The sequence below is a fragment of the Acomys minous genome (genome assembly GCF_964271855.1).
Source record: "Acomys minous genome assembly, chromosome: 10".
Lineage (NCBI taxonomy): Eukaryota > Metazoa > Chordata > Mammalia > Rodentia > Muridae > Acomys > Acomys minous.
The window spans coordinates 45,001,640-45,025,126 of NC_140491.1; the positions used below are offsets into that span (position 1 = coordinate 45,001,640).

Genomic DNA, 23,487 nt, shown 5'->3' on the forward strand with positions numbered 1-23,487 from the left:
CACCTGGTCCCAGGTAGGACTCAAGACAGTTTCTGTGCCGGACAGACGCAGCTTCCGCTCGCTTTTGAAAGACGTGAGGATACCTGAATGTGTTGCCGGGGCAGTATCGGAGATATCAAGGGCTGCTGATGTCTACTTGAAACTGATGGAAATTCCTTTGTGAACTCCAGGGAGACGCAGTGCACTTCATTTCCGCAGAAGTGTTAAAAGAGACCGCACAAAGGCATGTCGACCGTTCAGTAGACCTCATAACCGGAAAACTGGGACAGAGGCCCAGCTATCCGAATCTTAGTGTGTTAGTCCGTCTTTATCTGAGAAAGGCTGTTCAGGGGGATCTTCTTTCTCCTGCCTGACCTACCTCAACCTTGCCAGGTTCACTTAAATGGTCAAGGGACTTCTAGCCAGCACCACCTTCCTGCCTGGTTTATTCTTGACCTTGCAGGGGCTGATGAAGTCCCTGAGCAGTCTTGTAAAGGCTGCAGCTTTATACATACGTAGCTCCCCCACCCCCACAGGATAGTAACTCGCTGGAGGGTACTGTAGGTCTTTCTGCCGGCAGGCACAACACTCAGACACACTGAGTGAAAAGAATAAACTGGTTTTGCAGGAATGGGACTCGAACTTTCCTCTCCAGGTACACTTACGTGGTCCTGGAACTGGTGAGCCTATAGAAAACCGGGGCTCTGAGGTACTCAGGGAGGCCAGCGAGGTGGGAGGGTATTTTAAGTGCTCACTCTTCAGGTCGGGAACCCGGTGGGTGGGTGGGTACAGTCCCTGGGAGCGCAGGACATTGTTAGGGTGATGAGACCAGGTGACCGGCAGGGCCCCGGTGCGCGGGCCGTCTGTGGCGATTGCCCGATCCGCCTCGAGGGGGCCCTGCCGCGGGTGCGGGCCGCCAGCCAAGAGGACGGGCCAGCCCGCGAGCAGCACGGAACCCAGCCTCGCTTCGGCCATCGCCCCGCCGGACCGCGCTGCGGGTTCGCTCAGGTACCCGGGGCCGGGAGCGGGGCAGCCGGGAAAGGGCGGCCACGCGCCGCAACGCTACACTCTTTGTTTGGGGCCCCGCTTATGTTCCAGAGCCTGGGCGTTCGGGGTCTTGGAGCTGGGACTCAGCCCAGCAAGGACTAAACCTTGGCGCGGAGACAGTTGAGGGTGCGGGGACAGGGCGCGGGGGGCACCCGGGATCCAGGACCGAGGAGCGCCACGGGGTCTGCGGCGATCGGGAGGTTAGGACCCAGCCAGGTCAGCGGGCAAGGACCTAGCGCGGGCCCGGCTCGCCAGAGCTGAGCAGGGCTGGGGCGCGGGCCGGTAGGGTTCGGGCCGCGGCGCCTGGCGCCTTGCTAGGCGGGCGAGGGCGGAGCGGTACTATCGCTGCCGCGGCCCAGCGGACTTTGCTCGTTGAGACAGAGACGGGGAGACAGCGAGCCGCTTGGGGCTGCAGTGGGACGTCTCAGGACTTTACTCCCGCCTTTTCCAGGCAAGTGCCCCGGGCGCCTCTTTCCCTTTCCTTTCGGTTGCTTAGGAGGCAGGGTCCCCTCGCGCCTTTCCCAACTCATCGGAGTACCGGTGCAGGCCCGGGGGCCACCTGTGGCACGTGCCTCCTGGCACGCGGGCGCTACAGCTGACAAGTGGGAGGGAGGGTCCTGGATCCCGGGGTCTCTGTGTTCTGCCCCTGAGGACTTTTGCTTGAACTTATTTGAGAATCCATGCTGCGGGAGGAGACTCTGAACCCCCCTTCTTCCCCCATTGGCATTCTGGCCGGTGCCAGCAGGTGATCTGGACTTTCTAGTGTGATTGAACACAAAAATTTCCCTCTCGGGTGTGGGGCTAGCGGACCGCTCTATCGAGGTTCATCACAGCCGACTGGGACGTCCCAGGCTCTGTCACAGCCCACTCCAGCTTTTGTTTTCTGAGTTGTGATTCCTGCCCCGAGTGTATAGAACTTTAAAAACACACCCCAAACTAGGAATACAGAAGTTACTGTATTAATACTGTATAGTCCCATCAGAGGGAATCCTTTTCGACATTTTGGCATATTTCCTTGAGGCTTTGGTCTGTTCATATTAATTCTTTTTTTTTTTTTAAATGCTCTTAGTTCTTTGCTTTTTAAAAGGGATTTGAGTGTCCTTGTGATTTTGGCGCTTCCCTTTTTTTGGGGGCCCATGAGGTTATATTTGCAAATCAATCAACAAGTATTAAGAAAGGCTTTTCTGTGCTGAGGCCTTGAGGACCAGGAAGCGGGTAGGGGCAGCTGCAGCTGGAAGATGGAGGAGGCTTGGCTGGGACTTGGAGTGGGGTGTGTGTGTGTGTGTGTGTGTGTGTGTGTGTGTGTGTGTGTGTGTGGTGTGTGGTAGGGGCAGACGAGGGGGTACATTTGCGGGTTCCTGGGGAAGCTAACTGGGGCAATTGGCAAGAAGCCAGATCCCAGTCAGACAAAGTCACGGTGAGCCCCCAGAGTGTTAGAAGGGCGGTAAAGACCGCTGGCCGAGTGTCCTAGACCCTTTGCATGTCCTCCTGTCACTTCACCCGAATGACTCTTGGAAGGAAAAGGGAAGTGGGATTATCACGCCAATCTTTTCCTATGGGCAAAGCAATGCCAAGTACTGTGTTTATGATGTAGAGGAAGTGTGGTGGGGTAGCTGGGATTCTGGGACACCCCGCCTGGGTTTTAGCCCCCCCCACCCCACCCCTGCAGGCTGGCTGCCACTGCTCCTGTGTCAATTCGATTTGAATGCTTGTCCAGAGGATAGCACTTCCTCTGCCGAGGCTAGCTCCTCTGCTGAGGCTACTAAAGCTATCAGGGCAGCAGCAGTTGACTTATTTCTATACAAACCAGAACCCTCCGCCCCGCTCCCCCGGAAGATAGAAAAGGTAGTTGCTTCAGGGAACACCATGCTCCTGAAATGCAAACTGATTCGCTTTTACAAAGTGTCTCTCTGACCTCCTGTGTTTTGGAATCGAGTTACTCGCAAACGTTGGCTTCCTAGTTAAAATGCACAAGGTCACAGTATGTTGCTACCCTGTAGACTGTGATAAGGGAGTCTCTTACTGCATATATGTGGCAGGAAGAAAGACCTGGGAAGGCGGTCATGAGACAAGAAAGTGGGGTGGGAGAGACCAAAGGAGGAGGGTATTTGAGTCTGTGTGGCAGTCACAGCTTCTGTCTGCCCAGGACACAAGGACCAATTTTATAGATGAGGAAAACTACAAGCACATTTTCAAAGGCTGGGAGCTACCAGTGGCCTGCCTGCCTGCATGCAACCTGCCCCTGGGGCTACATTTTGTTGCTTAGGATCAGCCTGCTGTAAGCAAAGGACTTACAAAAAAAAGCAGGTGAAGCCTGCTCTGATCCTGTGCTTGAACTTGGATGTGGGGAGAGGACTGGGGCACTGCTAGCAAAAACTCTTAGGCTTTCTTTTTGCACACAGAATACTCTTCACCGGACCATGCTGCCTAGCAGGTGGTTAGAGGGGTTGCCCACCAAATGAGTGTCTCAGTTGCATCCTTGCTAAGGACTCCTCGCAGGGGCTCCTAGAGACTTGCTCTCTGTCTGTTCTCTCCATTTGTGACTGGGTGGAGTCTTCTGCTGTGTCTGCTCCATGTGACAGGAGCTGGGCTGGATACACTGGGCCTAGGCAAAGAGTTCTTTAAGATGTGCACCGACCGACCCTGGCCCCCTTCCTGTAGGACCCTGAAAAACTTTGGGGGAACAGGTGAGTCTTCAGTCACTTGGAAAGAAACCTGCCAGCATTGACCTAATAACATAGATGGAGCCTCCTCAACTCACAGCCTGGTCTGCTTGCTTTGTCTAGAATGAAGGGGTTAGGCTGGCTGCCTAAGTAGGCATTTAGTGAGCTGATAGCCACCGTTTGCTTCTCAGAGAGTGGAGAGCGCTGCCACAGTTATTCCTATTACTCGTAGGGAAGCAGGTGTGTCCTCATTGGAGTCTCCACGCAGAGCTGGTGTTTCAGTTCCTTACTGTGGGTGACCAGCTGTGCGTGCTGCATTTCAGAACACCCAAGGATGGGGTGCGTCTTTTGGTGGAGCCGTTGTGTAGCACATGTGTCCGATGTCTGGCAGTGCCCCGTGCCTTTGCTCAGAACGAAAGTTCCTCAGCCCTTGGGAGGGAAGACCTCGCCCTGTTTGAATGGGCTAGGCTCAGCGGCTGCAGCCAGAACTCCCGTGTCAGCTGCTTCCTCAGGACACCAAGGCCAGCCTTTCTTTACATCTCCTCTTCCTTCCTTTCAGCTCTAATTATGGCACATGAAGTTACTGGCTCTTCCTCTTCCTCCTCTCTTAGGAGAGAGATAATCTCAGCCACACTCCGTTACAACCTGGCCTTGTTTCTGTTTCGAAGGCATTAGATGGTATCTTTGGAAATTCTGGTCACTGCTGCCCAAGGAGGGCCCAGGAAGTTTAAATCTGGGTGCCTGCCCTAATGACTAACAGGCAAGCTACACTTCATAGACCAGGGGATATTTACAAGTAGACGGAAAGATTTTGCCTCTTTAGCAGACAGTGTGATATGACAACTCATGTGTTCGTTTTATTTATTTGATTATCTTAATATCCCTGTTTTTATTTTATATGTGTGTTTGCCTGCATGCATTTATGTGCACCATGTGTGTAGCACAACCATGTGGCTGTGAGCCACAGCGTGGGTACTGGAATGGAACCCACAGCCCCCGGAAAAGCGAGTGACTTAATCGCAGAGCTATCTCACTAGCCCTTGTGTGTAGTTTATAACGGAACTGTTATGAGAAACAGGGACCAAGTCCTGATGTTTTTTTAATGGATCAGAATCCAGTAGTTGAGGGATAAAAAGAAACCACGCTGGAATTGTGGGCAGGGCTTTGCAGGTCGCTTCTCTCTTTACAGGAGAGCCCCGCCCACTCCAGGCCCACAGGAGCCAGTTATTTCCCGCCAGAGGGTTCAGGAATCCTGGCTCTCCTCATTACCTTAGAGCACAGCTGCAGTTTGCAGCCTCACTGTGGGCCCACAATAAACTGTGCAGGCCCACATCTGGCTTGCTGGCGGGCGGGCGGGCGGGCGGGCGGGCAGCCCTGGGGCCACACTGGGCCATTAGCCAGGGTGTCTGAGCTGCTGCCCCCCCCTCCCCGTGCACATTCCTGCTACAACAAAGGCCTCCTCGGGCTTGGTCCTGGCGTTCCTCTCTACTTTGGTAATCCATCACCTTTCTTAGAGGCTTCCTTACTCACCTACTTCTCACTGGCCATTTTGAAAGTTGATCAGAAATATGTTCGGGGAGGTAGGGGGTGGGTGGGGTGGGGGGTGGGTGGGTGGGGGATTAAACCAGTTTCTGGAGTCTCACAAACCTGAGGTTAAAACCCAGGCTTCAGCAGCCTGGGCAGTAGGAGTAGGGCAGAGTCCTGTTTGACTGTGGCCCTTGCTGTTCCTGGCTCCTAGTCCAATGCTACATTGATCCTGCTGAATTCCCCTTCTGAACGGGTCTGAAAAGCACCAGCCTGCTGCTGGAAGGATTTCCTGGTTTGTGGGTGTTATCAGTGTCTGGAAGGGGACACTGGTTTGCACAGGAGGTCACAGTGACAGATGCTTTTGTTCCAGTGATGGGGCCAGGAGTGTCTAGTTTGACTCCTCTGGAAACACCTGTAGAGTCAGGCGCCCAGGGGCAGAGGAAAGGCAAGCTTTGTATATGGGTGGGGGTTGGGCTGGCACTTGAGGGGCTGTTTAGGAATGTCTTTTCTTTTCTTTTCTCTTTCTTTCTTTCTTTTTTCTTTCTTCTGTCCCCTTCCACGCTCCTCCCCACCGCTGCGCGACAGGGTCTCTCTGTGTTAGACTTGGCTGTCCTGGACTCACTTTGTAAACCAGGCTGGCCTCGAACTCACAGCGATCCGCCTGCCTCTGCCTCCTGAGTGCTGGGATTAAAGTCGTGTGCCAACAGGCCCATCTAGGAATGTATTTTCTAATTGTCCTGAGTTTTACTCTTGAGGTAATGGGCGCATTTTTGTTTTCTAGCTGCTTTTTTGGACAGAGTTTCTATAAATCCTGCCCTCATTGTAGACTTTGGTAAGCTTAGGAGACGCTAAGGGAATCTGGCTCAATGTCCTCTGTCCCCCAAGAAGATCTGTGACAGGGAAGAACATTTTATTTTATTTTGGCTTACACGGTCAAAGGGTTTGGTCCATGGTCAGTTGCCTTCATTGCTTTCAGGCCTGTGGGAGGGGCGCAGTACCTTGGTGGGGAATTTACTTCTTGGCAACCTGGAAGCAGCCAAAAGAAAGGGTCCCAAATATCCCCTTCAAAGATACACCCCTAATGACCTAAGGTCCTCCCCTTGGTCTCCTGAAGTCCTACCTGCTCCTAATACACGCACAATCTGGAAGATACATTGGCCCTTAAGGGGATGTTTAAGGTGAAAGTCACAGGAGCCCTGAAGTCTGGTTGTGAGCACCTTGTATTTCCTGTGCTGCTTGAACTGACCAAGCTCAGATCCTTCTGATTGCTTTAGTTTAGATTTCCCATTTAAAAACACTGTGACAGGGCTGGGCAGTGGTGGCGCAGGCCTTTAATTCCAGCACTCGGGAGGCAGAGGCAGGCGGATCGCTGTGAGTTCAAGGCCGGCCTGGTCTACAAAAGCGAGTCCGGGACAGTCAAGGCTATACAGAGAAACCCTGTCTCAAAAAACAACAACAACAACAACAACAACAAAAGAAACACAAAACAAACAAACAAAAAACCCCACTGTGGTAGCATAAATATTTTCCAACCTGGAAAAAAATCTGCATAAACAGGACTGCTGTTGACAGTACCTCAATATAGTGCAGTGAGTGGGGCTTAGCTTTCAGCTGGTCGTGACTGGTGTGTATCTGTGCATGTAGATTTTTGGGCAGATCCTAGCTAGTCATGTTCCTGGGGGAAGATTTCTAGTGGGTCGAGAGAAAACAACTCAAACTTTCTTTTTCATTGTGCTCAGATCCATGTGCTGTACATTTTAGCATTTTAACTGATAAAAGCCTACAGTTCAGTGCTTCTCAGTACCTTTGCGCTGTTGTCCAACCATCCATACTGTGGTTCTCTCCAGCTCTGCATCTTGGACAACTACACTAGCTCCCTTTTTCTCTCTCCCCCAGCTCCTGGCAAACTGCCGTCTTTCTTTCTGTCTCCATGAATTAATTGCACTGTACTGTGGCCCTCCTGTAAGTGGAACCACGCAGCATTTCTCCTTCTGTGACTGGCTTATTTCACGTAGCATAATGCCTTGAAGGACCATCCATGTGATAATAGTGCACGTCGGCTTTCCTTCCTTCCCTCCTTCCCCTCTCCTTCCATTCTTTCCTCCTTCGGGCTTAGTACTCCAGCGTGGATTCGCCATGTCTTACAAGTCCACATGTCAGTTAATGACACTTGGGCTGCTTCTACCTTTGGGTGACGACACATCATGCTACTGTGGGCATGCCTGGGTTGTCCGTGCTTTCTCTTCTTTGTTAGACACCCAGACGCAACCACAGCTTTTTGGAGTTCTTGACATGGCCAGACTGTAGCTAAGACAATGCATGATGAGTGACTTCTCACTGTCCACCTACTGTCCTCAAGCTCTTGGTTGGTACCCACAGGGTAAAACCCAGGCTGTCAGGAAAGGATGAAGGAGGCTTCTTACCAAGCTGTTTTGACAGATTGTGTAAACTTGGTGATTCATGGAATGAGAAAGAGGGGAAGAATGTCTTTCATTGAGAGAGAGAGAGAGAGAGAGAGAGAGAGAGAGAGGGAGGGAGGGAATGCGCTAGTGCCTTTAGGGCTGCTTGGTTTTATTTTCAATTAAAAGGGTCTGACTTTGTTTCAGGAGAATGGTTTTAATTTGGATAAATGGTTCAGTCTGGGAACCACATGCCAGCACTTATGATCTATGAGCGCAATTACACAGGGTTACCTCAGCCGAGATTTGGAGGGAGTAACGCACAGCCTGGCTTTGCTCTGGTTTGGCTCGGTTGAAGGGCGCTGGAGGCCCCAGAGTTGGCTGGGAGGAGGCAGCTTTTGTGATCAGTACAGGGAGCTCGCTGGGACCAGCAGCGAGAGAGCACAACCATCCCGCTCTCGTGGCTGGTGCTGGTTAATTTTTATCCTCTAAGACTGCATTCACGACTCCAACTCAGGAGTGTCAACAAACGGACTCCCGTCCGGTCCGTCCCCCTTGGAACACACTGAACCAGAATCACAACTGAGCCTGAATTGCCCAGCACCTTTCCCAGGAAGCATGAGTATTTGCACAATTGGCCTAGACTCCTCGGCCAGGTGGGAGTGTGGGCCCTAGGGAGGGAGGGAGACGGCTGATCTCCATAGGTGGTCATCTCTGGCTTCTTTACAAGGCGTTGAAGGTGGCGAGACCACTTGGGTGCAGGGACGGAGTAGATCAAGTCCCTAGGGGCCACCACCTGCAGTGGCCAAGGGAAATTGCGGAAGGCCAAGGAGAATGGAAAGGCCCAGGAAGGGAATTCTATTTACTTACCAACCAGGGGGATGAGATGGGGGCTCAAGGCAGCTCCCCACACCGCAGTAGCGTAGCCTGCCAATCTGCGGCAGTGTCCACTGACCTCAGGGGGCCACTGGGACCTTAGAGAAGGTAGCCTTGTGGGATCGCCAGGGTGGGAGGTGCAGATCTGAGGGTGCAGATTGTAAAGCAAGGCTAGGCATCATCTTGCTGGCTCGTGGAAAAGAGAACCCAGTAAAGGAAGCAAAAAGAGATGCCTGGGAGGAGCGGCAGGCAGGACAGGGTGGACTCCAGTGCTTGGGTCCTGACCTTTTTCCTAAGGAAAGACAAATGGGTGAGTGTGCGAGTCAGTTGAGAGTTACTGCAACAAAACACCCGAGGCAGGTTGACTTTGGCCGACAGTTTTGGAGACTGCAAGCCCATTACTCGTTAGGTCCTGGTGAGGGTATAATGGAAGGGTGGGCTGCACATCTGGTGGGAACACATCTGGTGGGAACACATCTGGGAGAAGGTTCACGTCTTGAAACAGGAAACCAGAGTGTGATTCAGAGCTACTCTCTGATAGCTCATGATCCCATGGGACCTACCTTAATGTTTCCATGTTGATTTCCCCAATGACCCAGCCATCTCCCACTATACAGCTGAGGATGACCTTGAGCTCCTGACACTCCTCCTGCCTTCTGGGATTACAGAAAGTTTAAAACATGCTGCTGGTTCAATATTAGGCTCCACCTCTTTCAGGTGCCCTCTACCTCTCAATACCTCTATACAGAGACCCAAGTTTCTAGCATGTGACCCTTTTGGGGGGGTCTCATTTCTCCAAAGCACCTCGGTGTCCTTGTATGGGCCTCAGAGACCTTTCTTTCTTTCTTTCTTTCTGGTTCTCAGAGACCTACCTTTCTTTGTTTCTTTCTTTCTTTTGTTTTTGTTTTTTCTTTTTTCTTTTTGGCCAGGGGTTGGGGGTGGGGGTGGCGGTGTTTCAAGACAAGGTCTCTCTGTGTAGCCTTGGCTGTCTTGGACTCCCTTTGTAGACCAGGCTGGCCTTGAACTCACAGTGATCCACCTGCCCCTGCCTCCTGAGTGCTGGAACTAAAGGCATGCGCCACCATCGCCGGGCTTTGGTTTTTGGTTTATCAAAGACAGGGTTTCCCTTGTAGTCCTGGTTGTCTTGGACTCACTTTGTAGACCAGGCTGGCCTCAAACTCACAGCAATCCAGCTGCCTCTGTCTCCCGAGTGCTGGGATTAAAGGCGTGCGCTGCCACAACCGGTTTGCAAGAGCGTAATTTTAACCAGCTTGAGACTATTTAGAAATTGAGCCAGTGAGTACTCAGCAACACGCAGGAGTTGTTAATCTCACTCTTTTAACTCCCCCACCCCTGCCCCTATTTTAGTAGAAATAATCTTAAAATGTGGGTCATCGGTACAGACATACTGCTCCTGTAAGGCATTCTGTTAGAGGTGAATAAATTAACAGAGGGAGTTGAAGGCGCACAATTTTCACACTGGAACAGCCTCACGCCGTGGCACGACGCCACTCTTCCTCATCTAGTCATTTTTCAGAGGCCCCATGTTAAGGTACAGCGTATGCATGTGTGGCTATCACAGGTGATTTTCAGAAAGCTGTCCCCGCCCCCACTCTAAGTATGGCCCATGCTCCTACTATCTTTGCATGAGTGGGTGAAATGGGTCCTGGCATTGCTCACGTTGATAACCAAACTAGCCTAGTCCCTCAACCTGAGGGCCGATTTGAAACTGCTTCTTGGGGCCCCCGCGGCGTGGTGAGGCATGCCTTTAATCCCAGCACTCGGAAGACAGAGGCAGGCGGATTGCTGTGAGTTTGAGGCCAGCGTGGTCTACAAAGTGAGTCCAGGACAGCCAAGGCTACACAAAGAAACCCTGTCTTGAAAAACCAAAGAAAAAAACCAAAACAAACAAACAACAACAACAACAAAAAAGAAAGAAAGAAAGTGCTTCTTGTCAGTGCTTCTTTGTGGAAACCCCCAATTCCTTGTTGGCTGCTGCTGGTGGGTAGCTGGGTGCCCTCTACTTTTGCATGTAGTCTGAGCAGTCTGTGCAGAAGTGCCTCCCCCCCCCCCCCAGGGGTGGCAGCCATATCTCTCAGGCTCTGCATTCCTTTGCAGTTGGAGCATGGACCGGTCTAGTTGTCCTGGTTCCTGGGGTTTTCCGGGTGAACTGAGACACCTGTGACCAGCGGCGCTCTGGTGGAGCTGGCCACACACTGGAGCCTTAGTGCTAACCTTGGCCCTGTGGGTGTTTGTGGCTGGGACTGTTGGTCAATGTCCAGCTGGGGCCTCTGCATTCAGCTGTGCACCCACTGCCAGCCCAGCCCAGCCCAGTTCCAGGCTGACTGGGCTCCAGTTCTCCCCGTGCCAGGATGAGCTTGGGAGGGTGAGTGGTGCTGAGCTGACAGAGACTTTTGGCTGACTGTGATCTCTATTGTCCCGTGTCCCTTTAACCTCTGGAATTACTGTCTGGCCTTTCGTTGTTTTCCGCCAGCCACGTTCTGCCCTTGTCGTCATCAGACTCACGTGACCCTGGGGACCATCAGTTCTCTGGCTCCTGCGGTGCCAGATGGTTTTGTGCAAATATGAGGAGGGCCTCAGCCTGGAGCTACTGGGGACAAACTGGCCCTGCCTATTTGTTCTGAGGGAGACTTTGTAGGAACAAGGTGCCTCTCACACCTGCCTCTGCCCTGTGCTGCCAGCTGCTCCTGGGACTGCCCTCAGCAATGCTGAAGCCATGCCAGTACTGAGGGCCTTGGGAGTTGTCTGGTGTTGTGCACCCAAGGACCTTCCAATATAAAAGCTAAGGACACACCTGTGGCCTTTCTTTTCCTCTGATATGATTGGTTTCCTCTTAGGGAGAGCACTGGGCCCAAAGAAGCCTTTTATAGCAGAGACAGTGTCCCTCCCCCCCCCCCCCCCCCCCCCCCCGTCAGGCTGGGCTGGCTGCAAGGCCTGTCAAGCTTTCTTAGCCCTTGCCCGACCCCTCCAGGGTGTTCTAAGGGGGCACGGCATGCTCTCTGGTCACAAGTCTGCATGCTCATGTCCTGAGACTGAAGTAGCTAGCCATGTCCCTGCTTCTGGAACACCCTGAGAAGTGGGTGGTAACATGTTTGATCACTCACTTGTCACTAAACTTCAAGGACAAAAGCCAAGGCCATGGCCTCTCTTGCTTTCGACGTGATAAGAGTTTTGGAAGGAGTTAAGAGATAGATAGCGTCGCGTCCTTGGGCCAGCCATTACCTGACTGGGGCAGGGGCTTTGTTTTATCCTTGTCTGATGCCCACAGGCTTTGCATGAGTGTGTGTGTGTGTGGGTTGCCGGTGGTTCTGTGCCCAGCTGGGAACATTCTAGCTTATCTTTAGGAGAAGCGGGGGAGGGGGAGGAGCAGGGAGGGGGGAAACTGTGCAAGGGAGCACAAACTTGCACCTTTTCCCAGGGTTTCATTAAAGTTTCCAGGGCCATGATTTCTTTCTTGGAGTTTTGCTTTGGAATATGTGTCTTTTAATATTCAAAAGGATAGTTCGCAGTTTGTTTTTTTTTTTTTTTCCAGATTTGGGGCTCTGGCCTCGTGTTATTTTCTTGGAAATAAGCCACATTTCCAGTTACCTTCTCAGTGAAAGTTGATGGCAGATGCCTGCGAGGCATGCATGTAAGGCTCCCTGTGGTGAACTGCAGATGCAAAGCCAGCACTTCACTGTGCTGGTAGCACAAAAGAATTGTTCTTTCTGGATAGTGTGTGTGTGTGTGTGTGTGTGTGTGTGTGTGTGTGTGTGTGTTTGTTGGGGGCAGGGGAGGGAGCGCAGTTTCCCTGAGATGCATACAGTAAAATGGCAAGCATTATTTCCTTTGTCCTCAAATCAAAATGAGTCCCAGCCTTAATACAGACCCACCAGTAAATGTGTAACCCGCTTGTTTAACATTTAAGTAAAGGCTCTGTTCTCCAAAGATGCCAGGCATCCAGCGGAGCCGGCTTGCCAAGCTGGGGTCTCCCCCACACACCCCGAATCGTGTTCACGGATCCTGCTAAATTTTGCAGAGGTGTTTGGTTGGGTCTGTACAACGAAGACACTGACTGGGGCCTGGGAGTGGAACAGCTAGCCTGCTGGGGTCAGGACTGGGTGAGGTGACAGCAGGTGGTTCCGCCGGGCATGCCTTGTGGGCTACGTTCCCCTGCTGTGGTGGGAGACAGCACATACCGGTCCCTGTGCATACCAGTCCTCTCCTTGCTTGATTCAGCTGACATTTTTTCAGAGGCTGCAGCCTCTTCAGGGTCGCTGTGCTAATCAGCTGGGCTCAGCCTTGACCCTGGCTGCAGTGCTGTCCCGTGGCCAGAGCTCCCGGCTTCTCCCTGAGTTTCCATCACACACTGTTCTGTGGCTAGCTACGTGAGGAACTGGAGCAGCGGCAGCCGGCCCGCCTGGGATTGGTGGTGGAGAATGACAGACGCGTACCTTGGGGTGGAGGCTGCTGCAACAGTCTTGATATTCATTTGCTTCCTTCTTTGCTCTTGAACTCTCCCCACCCCTATACCTTCTCGTGACTATGCTCCGGACACCTTGAGGCCTCCCAAACCAGAAGTGCCCGGGCTCAGGGAGACACACAGCCTCCTGTACCTGGATAGATGATGTCTTTTTCATGTTTTTTTTTTTTTTTTTGGTTTTGTTTTTTTTCAGGACAGGGTTTCTCTGTGTAGGCTTGGCTGTCCTGGACTCGTTTTGTAGACCAGGCTGGCCTCGAACTCACAGTGATGATGTCTTTTTCAGACCAGGTCTCCTTGGCTGTACTGAGCGCAATCTCTAGCTCGCTGGCTGTGGCTCACCGGTGGCGCCCGGGCCTTGGTTTCTCTATCTCTCCTGGGCCTGCTGCCCGTTGCTGAGCCACTCACTTGCCTCTGCCTTCTCTCTCCAGGGGGGGCAGAAGGCTTAAGTTTCCTGATAACCGGCCTTTCCCTTGGGTGAGTTCAGTAATCTAGCAAGTTCTCAAAGGCTAAGCCAGGGAGGGCATCCAGTTGGAGACTCCGAGGCATGCTCCAGGGGTAGGGAGGTCTTGCTGAGGTACCTATGGCTAAAGACTCTGACGAGGAGGCCTGGAGGTCGCTGACTCCCCTGGGCGCTCTTCCAGCTGTTCTCCTCCGGACAGGGCAGCCATGGCCCTTAGTTTTCAGCTGATGATGCATCCTGCCCTTCCCCTCTGCCCCATGTCTGTTTCCATGGTTGCCTGGAGTGTCCTGGGGACCAGAAGCTAACATGGGGCTTGTGATAGGTAGTGGTAGAAAGACCTGCTGTTATTGCCCCGGCTCGGACTCTATTTCTATGACTTTAGCGAGTGCTGTGACATTCAGACCACAGGGCCCAGTCAAAACCAGTTTCCTGTTTTATGACCAAGAGTGCAATATTGGCCTTGTTTTTCTGATGTAGATGCAGAGGACCTGCCCTGAGCCAGACAGCCAGGAGACAGACGCAGGACCTTTGGGAATAACACCTTTCCCCAGGGGTCAGGGGAGTCTCCCTGTCACAGAAGGGTCATGTGGGGATCAGTGGCTCTCTCACCCAGCATGCGTCATGGGGTCCTGAGGTCCTGAGGGCTGAAGACCAGCTCTCCCACTTCCCATTCATGATCTCATCACACCAGTCCCTGCTTCCTTCCATCTTACACGCTTTCATCGGTTACTTTTTTGCTTGATGCCATGCATGGTGGATGTTGCCTGCCCCAAGGGAGTGGCTTTGGTGTTTAAACTTTTTTGCCCTTTCTGAGAACTTACCATTCACAGCATCGGGATTTTAGTATAGAATGGAAAAACAAAACAAAACAAACAAACAAACAAAAAACCAAAACAACCCCCCCCCAAAAAATCCAAAACCAAAAACCAAATCTGCAATGAAGAACAGATCAGCTTAGTAACTGAAAAAAAAAAAAAAACTCTTCTCACCCATTTTCTTAGGGGGTGGTGGTGTCAATATTTATATTTTAAGGAAACTTAAAAGAATAATTTGTGAACTTTTGTGTGCCCTTCATTTTGACTTAATATTTTTTGTCATTTGTCAGATTTACTTTATTCTTCTTTTTTTAAAAAAAACTTGTTTGTTTTGTTTAAGCCCAGGCTGGCTCAGTGGTTACAATATCCAAGGATGATGCCTCCCTGAACATGCTACTATGCCGAGGCTAGAAAATGATAGCCTTTCGCTGGTATTAGGATCTCTCTCCCCTGGTGGCCTCTGTTCACAAAGGCTGGCTTGCCTCTGCCTCCCCATGCCCCCCAAGTGCTACTATTAAAGGCGTGTACCACCATGCCAACATGTTACTAAGCTCTTTAGAAACATTAGCTTTCTCCAAATAGATCATTGCTTACCAATCTATTTTACCTGGGTAGCAAACTCATTCATCTAAAAAGCACTGTAGACCTGTGCTATTTATCACATATATTCTATTTGTCTTTTTTTCTGTGTGTGTGTGTGTGTTTGTGTGCATACAAGGGTGGAAGCCATAAATCAACGTTGTGTGTTGTTCCCTGGGCCACTGACCATCTTGGCTTTTTGTTCGTTTATTTAACTATTTACCTATGTGGAGCTTGGAGAGATGGCCTAGCCCTGTGGATGGGGGTGAATAATGATCCTTTCATAGATGTTGAATATCAGATCCTGAATATTAGCTAATTACACCAAGACTCATAGCAGTAGCAAGACTGTAGTTATGAAATAGCAACAAAAATAATTGTATGGCTGTGGGTCACCCAACATGAGGCACTGTATCAAAAGGTTGTGGCGTTAAGGAAGTTGAGAACCACTGGCCTAGAGGCTGAGAGCATGTACTGCTACTCTCCCAGAGGACCCGAGTTCTGTCCCAAGGACCCACTTTGGGCAGCTCACAACTACCGGTAACTCCAGCTCCTGGGATTTGACACTCTCTTCTGGCCTGTACAGATACCCCTACATACACACACACACACACACACACACACACACACACACACACACTTTTTATTCTGTGTGTATGTATGTTTGTATGTATGTATTGCACCATGTGCATGCTTTGAGTCTGATGTGATCTGAAGAGGGTGTCGCATAAGAACTCTGGTCCTTTGCAAGTGAAGTCAGTGCATTTAACCTCTGAGCCATCTCTTCAGTCCCAACCTTCATTTTTGAGACAGGATCTCTTACTGACCTACAGCTTGTTGCTTAGGCTGGTTGGTTGGCCAAGGAGCCCTAGGCTTTGGTCTCCTCCTCCCCATTGATGGGACTTCAGATGCATGGCCCTGTGAGTGTGTGGTGCATTCTGAGGTTCAAGCTCAAGTTCCTCTAGCTAGTGTGGGCAGCACTTTACTGACTTCTGTTTTCCCAGCCTCTACCCTGCTTTCTTTCTTTTTTTTTTTTTTTTTAAATGCTATCACAGCACTTTTTAAATTAAAAAACATTGGTGTTTTGGCTGCATGTATGTCTGTGTGAAGGTGCCAGATCCTCTGGAACAGGAATTACAGACAATTACGAGCTGCCACGTAGGTGCTGGGACCCGAACCTGCGTCCTCTAGAAGAGCAGTCAGCGCTCTTAACCACTAATCCATTTCTCCAGCCTCTACTCAGCTTTCCATTACCTCATTCTCTGTAGTGGGTTCCACTGCTTTGCCTGCAACCTGCCTGGTGTTAGTGAGCTCGCTTTTGTATGACGTGACAGATACTTCCTGAGTGTTTACCTCTCAGGTGCAGCAACCAACCGTCTCTCTGTGCTGAGCACAAGTTCAGCCCGTGGTTTTGGAAGTCAAGTTTGCAGCCAGTACTACAGTGGTAACTGGTAAGAACCACCAGCTCTGGGTTGCACCACAGACCTGGGTCAGACTCTCAGGATTGGCTGGGTGAGGCCCATGCATCCAGGTTTATCCTTTCCCTGTGAGAGATGGAACCCCTGGGTGGAGGGTGGGGTCATTGCCTCAGAGAGCTTTACATTTCCAGATGTCTTCTCAGCAATGCTGTCCCATCACCCAGGGCTTTTGGAAGGTCGGCCTGGAGAAAGCTGCACTTGCCTACCATCCTCACACTCAGGGGGACAGCCACAATTTGTTCTCTGAACTCCCAAGTTTAAGTCCTGCCCTAGGTTAGGAAACACAGCAGTATGGGGCCTTTAATCCTATTTAACCCTGACATCCTAACATCCTGTTTCACCCCCCGTATACCTTTGTTTTGTTTTGTATTTGTTTTTTGGAGACAGGGTTTCTCTGTGTAGACTTTGGCTGTCCTGGGATTGCTCACAGAGATGCGCCTGCCTCTGCCTCCCTGAGTGCTGGGATTACAGGCATACCCCACTACACTAGGCTCCCTTATAACATTTTGCTTTAAAGAGTGAGAGCTCTGCCGGGCGGTAGTGGCACACACCTTTAATCCCAGCACTCGGGAGGCAGAGGCAGGTGGATTATTGTGAGTTCAAGGCCAGCCTGGTCTACAAAGTGAGTCCAGGACAGCCAAGGCTACACTGAGAAACCCTGTCTCGAGAAAAAAAAAGGGGGGGTGAGGTGGGGGAATCTCTGCACATCTGGAGGCCTGAGCCTCACAGCTGCAGAATGAGCTTCATTAGCATGGGAGACAGGTAGCATCTCTTCTCAAAGTGGCCAAGTCGCTTAGCACTCGGGTCCTCCAAGGGACACATGAGCCACTCTGTGAGAAAGGGTTGTGTCCTTGGAGCAGGAGGTGCTGTGTGGGTCAGAGGAGGAAGCAGCTGGGAGCTTAGTGTCAATTAGGGTTTCCATGGAAACAGAGCCATCAGGCGATTTCCATATACAGATGCTCCATGGTTTAATGGTGGGACTACTTCCTCGTAAGCCACCTCAAGTTGAAAATATAAGTTGCAAGTGTGTTTAATCAGCGCGACCTACTGAATGCCGCTGTGTGCTGTGGGTTATTGTTGTTCCTCCCTTTTCATCCTGGAGCTGCTGTTGCCCAGCATCAGGAGAGAGTGCTGTAGCCATATATTGGCAACCCAGGAACAGATCCTTAGTTACAATATTAGTATCTGTTTGATAGGTGTTGCTCTTGCACCATTGTCAGTCAAAAACTCTTCTGCTTCACACTGACGATTGTCCATCTGCCCAGTCTTTTTAAGTTTTATTTTATTTCGAGACAGGATTTCTCTGTGTAGCCTTAGCTGTCCTGGACTCCCTTTGTAGACACTGTGTTTGGTAGGACCCACTCTTACTATCTCTTTGTTTCGACCTGGTAGAAAGCCCCACGAGTGCTTTACTGAGGACACCAATACTGATTTGAGACCTTCACTCTTTATCACCTGAACACCTGGGTGCTCAGCCTTCAAATACCGCCATCCTGGAGGTTAGGTTTCACTTTGTGAGCTTTCGGGAGCCATGAATGTTCTGATCACAGAAGCAATGTATAGAAACCCTTTTGTGGGATGGCTAGCAAATATGCAGACTCAGGCCGGCCCTTGAAGTGCTGGGATAGGGAGTGTGGGCTGGAGCTCATCCCCTGCCCTCTGTGATATGGTTGGCTCCATATGCACCAAAGGCTGTGAATGGTGGTGGACTATAGACTTGTTTGATGTTTGCCTGTCTCAGTAAAAACAACATGGCGGATGTAAGCAGGCAGGTATGGGGAGGTGACGGGTGGGAGCACTCCAGGCAGGGATAGAGGGCTGGGGAGGTGACATGTGGGAGCATTCTAGGCAGGGATGGACGGCTGGGGAGGTGACAGGTGGGAGTTCCCTGTTGCTGCTGGTGTGCTTCCCTCACCAAGGCTTCCACTCTGAGAACTGTCCGATGTTCTCCATCTTAGTCCATTGTGTGTTGCCATAACAGAGTACCTGAGAACGGGTAGTTGATTTAAAAAGAGAGCTTTATTGGGTCTAGTTCTTCTGGAGGCTGGAAGTGCATGATCACAGGCTGTGTGTACTGAGGGTCTTGACGTCCTTCACAGCATGGAGAACAAGTTTGTGCTTGCAGAAGAGAGAACACTCCAGTAACCGATCTATCTGGTCTAGAGAGGGGGGATTGCCTCGTTCCTTAGAGAAAGGCGGTGATGCTCATGAAAACCTCATCCCCTCTGCAGAGAAGGGCTGTCGCAGGCAAACATTTCTGCTGTGAATGGAAGAACAAGATTCTCCATACTTGCTCCTTTATTCCCTCCTTCCCCCAATCTCCCTCCCTCCCTCCCCCTCCTTCCTTCCATCCCTCTACCCGCAGTTTCTTCCTGTGGCAATTGGCAATTCCAGATAACCCTTCTTTTAGCTGCCTCAGTAGGTGTGTATGCACCCTGTAGAAACATACACCCTGTTTCCATAACCACAGTCCTTTTCCTGGCACCTACAAAGTGACATAATTACCCAATTGGCACATTAGCGATTAGACCCATTACAATCAGGGTCTTACCAGTGCCCACATGACAGGGGCTTAGATTAGCCCAGTGGCCTTTTTAATCCCTCAGCAGCTCTGTTGTGGTCTCACACCCACCCTATCAAAGATGCATCAAAAATGTGCTAGTTTAGGGCAGCACAGGGGGAGGGAAGGGGAAGAGGAAGAACTGGGATGGACAAAGGATTTGGGAGATCCAACCAGAGGGGATGAGTGGCTGATGTCTCCCTGTCCCCTGCTTCAGTGTCCCCACATTTCTGTGTATTCCCCCCCCCACCATAAGTATCAACAGTACTAAGGTCACCCCATTTGCTGCACTAAGTCCTTTGACATCCTCAGGGGCTGGCGCTGTTTTGTTTCAGGTTTTTTTTGTTGTAATTTCATTGAGGAAATGGGAGCTAGTTGGGCTGTTTCAAAGGTGAAAGCAGATGAGGGGCTCACCCCCAAAAACCCCAGAGTGGAAACCAACCCCTTTCTTTGCCTCCGAGCACCTGCGTCAGTTTGCGATAGGAGGCACCGGGTCGGGCCCCTTTGAAGAGGAGTTGATGGACAGTTTAGGGAAGGTGGGGCGTCCAGACCTGCCAGCACAGGGGTGCAGGACCCTGTGTGTGAAGTGTCAGATTGGGAGCTGTACCTTTTGCCTGTAGGTAAGAAAAGAAAACAGTGCTGGGGAGGAAGCATTCCTGGCGGGGATTAGCAGGGAGGTGGCTCTGGGCTTTGATCCTCCCCGCACCTGGCTTGCTGAGGCTTGCTCTTATAGGGACAGCAAATTCCCTGTCTGCTTTTATGTGTAGGTGCCCACACATCCCTGACACTGGAAACAACAGCCTCCCCCACATCTTCCAGTGGTGGGGTCCACATTGATGGATTGGGAGAGGGGGGGCAAGGCAGCAGAGGGTCTGCTTTACTCAGCTCCATTGGGAAGTGGGCTAGAGGCTCTGGTTGGATGGGGAACAAGGGTTGATGCCTGCTCACTGCTTCCTCCTACCCAGACCTCCCCAAGGAGGGCATCCTGCCACCTTGTAGATTCCCTCTAGAGAATTCCATGACATACCCTCGAACCCTGGATGTGCTTCATGGTGCTTTGCGTGAGATACTTGATTGTTGGGGGTTGAATCTAGGAATTGGGTTGCGTTTCTACCTCCTTCCATTAAATGCTGGTGGCCACCCACCTCAGGCCTGGTAGTCCTGGCCTAAAAGAGCCACTGTATTTCCAAACATCTCCAATTATTAGGCAGGGAAATCACTGATCTTAAAAACAACAACAACAACAACAACAACAAAAAAAAAACAAACCAAACTAGGTACACACAATATATTAATATTATTATTTATTTATTAATTATTTATTAACTGCTAGAAGATAATATTGAACTAGGTGTGGTGGCACTTGGGAGGCAGAGGCAGGATGTCTCTGTGTGTTTGAGGCCAACATGATCTGCTTAGCGGGTTCCAAGGTTGTTAGAACTACATAGACCCTGTGTGTGGGGAGTGGGGTGGGGTGGGGTGGAAGCCTGGGGCAGGGAGCATTGAGAGTGAGTGTTTGGGTGAAAAATGCCCTTTTGTGAACTCTGAGAATGCTAGGCTGGAAGTAATTGTGCGGCCCTGGGCAGTTCAGTATAACCCATCTCTTACGTGAGGTGCTATGAACTTTCCAAGCGCATTGATGGCCAAGAGGGTGGTTCTGACTGATGTAAGCAGGGTGTTGCAAAGGCAGACGAAGCCTCTGACATGGTGCAGGTCAGAGCCGGATCACAAGCTGCTGATGAGCAGGGACTGTGGACTCTGTCCCGCTCCATTTGCCCCCTCGACTGTTCCCGACTGTCGTCTGAGGGCACTGGATATGGGATGTGAGGACATAAGGCAGGTGGCATGTCTGGGCTAGGCAGTACCTCCCTGGGACTTTCCAGGTGTCCTCCTGCTCTGCTAACAAGACACTCTCAAAGGTTAAAGCATGAGATACATTCAAGTTGGGCCCAGCCTGGGATCCCAGTTCCCAGAAGTCTGAGGCAAGAGAGTCACGAGATCAAGGACAGCCGGGACTATGTAGCAAGACCCTGTCTCAAAAGGGAGGGGGGGCAGGTAAGGTGTGGTTCAGTGGTAGAGCACTTGTGCAGCCAGATGTGAAGCATTGGATTTGATCTTTAACACTGAAGGGGGAAAAAAAAAAGAAAGAAAGAAAAGAAAAGTAAAGAAAGAAAGAAAAGCCGGGCGTGGTGGCGCACGCCTATAATCCCAGCACTTGGGAGGCAGAGGCAGGTGGATCACTGTGAGTTCGAGGCCAGCCTGGTCTACAAAGCGGGCCCAGGACAGCCAAGGCTACACAGAGAAACCTTGTCTCGGAAAACAACAACAACAACAACAACAACAACAAAAAAAAAAAAAAAGAAAGAAAAAAGAAAGAAAGAAAAATCCAACAAGCAGAGCAATAATTGTGTCGTTGGCAGGTTGAACAGTCTATCCCCTGTAAGGAAGCTGGCCCATCTGACATCAAACCTGAGAACTCTTAAAAGTTTGGGGTCCCCTGCATCATCACATTGTATCTCAGAGACCCTGCTGCCCAGACCCCGGTGCTACTACTCTCAGGACTTGAGGCAGGTAGGGCATAGAACGGATCCAAGGGCATAACTTGGCTAGGGAGCCTCAGTACTCAGTGTGGACCCTAAAATCAGTGTGGGGACTTTCTTGGAATAGCCAATTTTTAATTTTATTAAATAACGAAAAATTATTAAAACATACAAACAAAACCACTTTGACTTAAAACAGTCTCAAGGGCTTCCCGTAGGCGTCACTTTGGACCAGACCCTCTTTCTCCTTAGCAGCTGTGGGCTTCTATATGTAAACACAGCTCATGGCTCCAGGAGAATTCTGAATTCATACTCACATGACATTCTACCTACTGCCTTTACTTTGTGCGCGTGCGTGTACGTGTGACTGCGTGCATACGGACGTGCATGTGACCGTATGCGGACATGTATGTGTGTGTGTGTGGGTTTGAGTGTATGCATCTTGATTTCTGAAATGGAGATGGAGGCTGGTTTTCATTTGTCTCCCCTACCCTTGTTTCTTACCTCCCTCATGTACTGAACTCTAGACAGCTCCCTAGCTTGACAGGATTACGGCAGACCCGTCCTTAAGCGTCTTCTTTATGTGTCAAATCCCTGTTATTTTGTTAGAATCTATCTTGCAGCCAAAATAGCCTCAGGAGGAAAATAACTAACGATGAAATGAATTAAGCGTGTCAGAGGAATGTGACGGGTTGGGGTTCTATACAAGCAAATGTTTGTGGGTAGCAAGGGCATCCCTCTCCGGCGTCTGTACGGATGCCTTCCTATGAAAACACCCTTTTGTGGATGCATCTGTAGAAGGCAAAGGCTGGAGGCTGCTTCCACGTACAGCTGGACCCACTGCTTTACAGACACATAATGTAGAGCATCCTTGCTTCGCTGTGGGCATATCATTTGAAGCTTTCTTTCCTTTCCTTTCCTTTTTTTTTTTTTTTTTTTCCTCCAAGTAACAGTCGTAGGAGGGAGGAATCCTTCCTTGTTATTTCACTCTAAGGGATCTGTGACAGGTGGTTGCATGGTGCTTCCACCATGGGTTTGCTCCTTTTTCCCTCTTCTGTACCTCGTGCATGTGTGTGTGTGTGTGTGTGTGTGTGTGTGTGTGTGTGCAATGTAGTTATAGTCTGTTGACTCACCTACCCCTGTTGCTGGACCTTCTTTCTTCATTGTGTGGGATGTTTTCTCACCTCTGGACTCCTTTCTTTGGAGGCCCAGGTAAAGAACAAGGCCAGCGTCTGGAACACCTTGCCAGTTCTCTCTTTAGGTTGTCCTGTTGTTTCTGTTTTGTCTCCTTCCCCATTGATTGGACACTGGCTGTCCCTTTTCTGGTGGCTTTGGTGGAGTTCCAGTATCTGTGCCTCCTGGCACTCGTCCCCTGACCTTCATATTCCAAGGTTCATTGTGTTGTGTTTCTCCTGCTTTTGTCCTCTGCTGAGGTAACACCTGGTGCTACAGCATGAGAGAACGGTACTATTCAGACCCAAGCCATGAGGGGCTTCCAGCTCTTAAGTATGCTCAGGGTCCAGCTACCACCTGGACACCTGTCTCCTGCCACTTCCTGGTACCGAGCCACCAGCACAGTCTGCCCCTTGGCTTGTGTCCCCAGATCCCATCCATCATTCCTGGCTTTCTTCCCTCCAGTCTGTTACTCACAGACAGCGTAGCCCGAAAGAAAGAAAGCTGCTGTGGTTTTTTTTTTTTTTTTTTTTTTTTTTTAAATTCTATTTCAGCCAGCATCTGGCCTTCCTTCCATGATAATTTCTGATTGTTCTATTTCGTTCCACACCACAGGCCAGGTCCTTATACTGGCCACAGGATGCTGTAGATGCTGCTTGAGGGTCCTGTCCCACACAGAGCCCTGCTGCCTATCTCTGAGATGAGTGCTACATCTTGCCTGCTGGGGCCAGTTCTTATCCATAACCTTGGTGGTGTGCATGTTTCTTCCGGAAGTCTCAGATAAACAGCAGAAGCACCCTTGACAAAGAGTTGTCCACCACACACCTCCAGCCCCCATTTCTTACCATTATCACTGCTTTCTCTTCGTCAGTCAGCAGAGCATCTCACCAGGATCTCTTAACCGGAAA

General features: G+C 50.7%; 1 protein-coding gene across 6 annotated transcripts in view; it reads left to right on the forward strand.

The window, feature by feature from the left end:
• Nucleotides 1-803: 803 nt before the first annotated feature.
• TNS3 (tensin 3) overlaps nucleotides 804-23,487 on the forward strand; it is a 413,668-nt gene continuing 390,984 nt past the window's right edge. For 5 of the 6 annotated variants that reach the window (XR_014782789.1, XR_014782790.1, XR_014782791.1 and 2 more), the window contains exon 1: nucleotides 804-987. The gene's annotated coding sequence lies outside the window, so the exon portion shown is untranslated. Of the gene's footprint in view, nucleotides 988-1,325; nucleotides 1,478-23,487 lie in introns of those variants that run through there. The other variant, XM_084800095.1, reaches the window with a different exon arrangement.